Here is a 3524-nt window from a genome sequence, read left to right as displayed (position 1 = left end):
AGCAACAAGCCCTGCCCTCAAGGAACTTCCATTCTATTCTATCCCTGAGAGATATTCCCAAATGCTGGCAGATATTTATTTGTGTGAAATGAGACGACATAAAGTACTTACTGTGTCAGATATCCAGGTAGATGCCTCCTTCCTGGTCTCTTGTTCAGTGAGAGTGAGGATGGGTGTTGACTATTGCTACTCCTCTATCAATTAAAAATGACTATTCTTCCTGTTAGCACAATAGTTTTTAGTTTGTAAAACACTTCAACATATGTTCATTTCATATTCAGCTCATCCGCTGCTAACAATAACCAAGAGTTGGTAGTAGGTAGACTAGGTATTATTCTCCTAATTTTAGGGACTGAGGTGAGTGAAATGATTATCGTTCCAAGGTCACTGTGTAGCAAGTGATAGAACAAACAAGTGCCCAGATCCAATTCTTCTACTTCTTAGCCCAGTATTTTGTCTATGATGCTCAGAGGCTCACTACGCTCTTTGATCCAATAGAAACAGCTACATTTTGCTGACATGCCTTTAGAATCTATCAGTCTTGGAATGTTTCAAAAAATGCAAATACAAGTGAGATTATGATATTGTACGTAAATAAGCAATGTAGCAACTCAAATCTGGTTTGGGCTGTCAGCTGAATCCACTGGAGAGATATTAATGTTGAAATATTTGAGTGTGTTCTCATGGAACATTTATTGTGGAACACTGGGCTCCAATAAAGCTTTTATATAAATTATTCATTATGGAATTCAGAGGAAATGCCAAAAACCCTCCCACCAAGGGACTGCTGTCTTTTTTTTATTACCCCTCAAGAGCTAGTCTTAACCACTAAACCATCACGTATGCCTATACTGTAATTAGTGGGCAAAGATGAATGGGTCTGGCAACATATTACTGACCTTACGTTTGCAGTTTTTCAATAGATCTTTCAGTCAAATTATTTATCTTCACAGGATAGTTAGGTGGGGCAATGGATAGAAACCTGGGCCTGGAGTTATGAAGACCTGAGTTCAAATGTAGCTTCAGCTCTATGACCCTGGGCAAGTCACTTCACCTTTTTTGTCTCATCTATAAAATTATCTGGAGAAAGAAATGGCAAACCACTTTAGTATCTTGCCAAGCCCACACCAAAATTAGGTCATAAAGAGTCAGACATGCCTGAAAAAAGACTGAAAAACAATTTTTCTTCACAATGCTCTATTTTAGTCAAATTAGACTGCTGATTTTCCTCAAGAATAATATTTCATTTCCCACCTCCATATCTTTACACATGTATAAAGGTATCCCCTCTCATGTCTGAAACACATTTTCTCCTCAACCCCACTCTTACCCATCTGTAATCCCTAACTTTTTTTTCCTTTCTTGCAAATTTTTTATTATATGAATTAACAAAATGTCTTCTTTTGCCAAGTATTTCCCCAAACAAGAAGTAATATGAGGGGCCAGGTCACTGGACAAATTCAGTTACAGCAGGATGATGAATAAATGAATTCTTAAGAGATTAGTACATTGAAATGCGGCAATTTACAAGGGATAAGCAAGATATAAACCTAGTGAGATCCTGAGACAACTTAATGGCTCATCAGGATTTAGAATGCAAATTTAACTCACAATTTCCTTAATCTAATCCTTCTTGGATTATATTCCTCATAGAGATCAATTATGGAAATAACAGGGTAAATACCATCAGTGGAGTTCATTGCTACTTTACTCTCATTTTCTTTTATTAATAACGTGATGGAGCAAGGGTACTGGGTGGACAATCATTTCTTTTCTCAGGGAGGTCAGAGGCTCCACAGCATGGCAACAGCTTTGCAGATGCCCACACCATGATAGCTGAAATAGCAGAGTCCTGCAAAGGTTGTGGCTGAGAGCATCAAGAGACTTGCATGAGCTCCTTTCACCAACTTGTCATCATGAACATAGTAATAACCTGTCTAAAACCCCATTGACTATGAAGAAAGAGCACTGAAAACAGTGAGTAGTCCATCACAGAGCTCAGGCATAGATGGGCAGCTGGGATCAGGCCCTGCAGCAAGACACTGACTACTTTCTCACTAGTCCAGTGTAGAGATGCAGTGGCTGACAGGTGGATGTGCGGTACTCTGGGAGCAGATTGGTCTGGCAGAGATGAGGAGACGAAGGTGGGTCTGACCACATGGGCACCCAGGAATGAAGCTAGGCCCCCTTGGCCACAGCTAAGAAAATTCTAGTGCCTGAGAGCCACAGCTTCTGCCAACACCAATGCCATGCCTGCCTGATGTGTTCAATCCCTAACTTTTTTCAAAGTACTGCTCAGTTGTAGTCTTGAGGCATTTACTGCTTCCTCCAGTTCATCATGTCAACTTCTTGAAATTATTTTGGGTTCTTTTTATAAAATTATTTTTCAAAATAATTTATTTTATATGTAAATTTTTTCCAACAATGGAGCAAACATTTATTAAGGACTTACAGTATATTAGGTATTGCACAAGTACTAGATATACAAAGGCAAAAATGAAAAAAAGTCTCTTTCTTCAAGAAAATTGCATTTTTTGGGGTGACTAGGTGACGTAGTGGATAGAGTACCAGCCCTGGAGTCAGGAGGACCTGAGTTCAAATCTGACCTCAGACAGTTAATAATTACCTAGGTGTGTGGCCTTGGGCAAGCCACTTAACCCCATTGCCTTGCAAAAAAAAAAAACCCTAAAAGGAAATGTAATTTTACTGCTGAAATGTATCCTGTACATCAGAGAAGTAAATAGAAAGCTTTAAAAAGTAAGTAGTTAGTAGACTAGCATCTCACACTGTATATTAAGATAAGGTCAAAATGGATGCATGATTTAGACATAAAGGATAATATCATAAGCAAATTAGGAAAGCATGGAATAGTTTATCTGTCAGATCTATAGATAAGAGAAGAATTTATGATCAAGCATTGAATAAAGGAGGAATTATCTGAACCAGTGGATGCTAGGATCATATCTCCTTTCTTATTCCATGAAATCTCTGTACCTAGCCTAAATGAATTCAGAGTTATTAAAGAAAAAAAGTTCAAATAACCTTAGTGTAAGGCAAATGATCAGAACCCTTTGTTAAGTTTCTTATTAAATATTTAAGTCCATATTACATGGCAGTCACTGTGCTAAGTGATAGATATACAAAGAAGGACAAAAGACAGTGCCTGTTCTCAAGGAGCTTGCAATCTATTGATAAAGACAACATAAAAAAAGGAAGTTGAAAAAGGAGGGAGGGGAGAAAAAAGAACCCAGTATAGAGACATGATGAAGATGTCCAGAAGAGGGCAGCCAGGTGGGAAATAAAGCTTCCTTAAATGGAAGCTCAAGTGGGGAGGACCCCTCACTCCAGTCAGAAAGAAGGGCTGGGTCCAAGAGAGGGCCAAGGTATAAATTCTGACTGAAGGGACACATTGTTGACATCCCTAGCATCAAAACATTTCTGAAGAAATCCAGTAGTTCATTTCTTATTAGTCACATTCCCATCACACTCTCTTTTTCCGTTAAACTGTTCTATTAACTGTTACT

The 3524-nt window shown here is 38.5% G+C and overlaps 1 pseudogene; it reads right to left on the bottom strand.

The window, feature by feature from the left end:
- Positions 1–1784: 1784 nt before the first annotated feature.
- Positions 1785–2251, bottom strand: LOC141491406 (succinate dehydrogenase [ubiquinone] cytochrome b small subunit, mitochondrial pseudogene; annotated as a pseudogene).
- Between the last annotated feature and the right edge of the window lie 1273 nt (positions 2252–3524).

This window comes from Macrotis lagotis, chromosome 1 (assembly GCF_037893015.1).
Source record: "Macrotis lagotis isolate mMagLag1 chromosome 1, bilby.v1.9.chrom.fasta, whole genome shotgun sequence".
In the NCBI taxonomy this organism is placed as follows: domain Eukaryota; kingdom Metazoa; phylum Chordata; class Mammalia; order Peramelemorphia; family Peramelidae; genus Macrotis; species Macrotis lagotis.
This window is presented reverse-complemented; position numbering and strand designations above follow the sequence as displayed.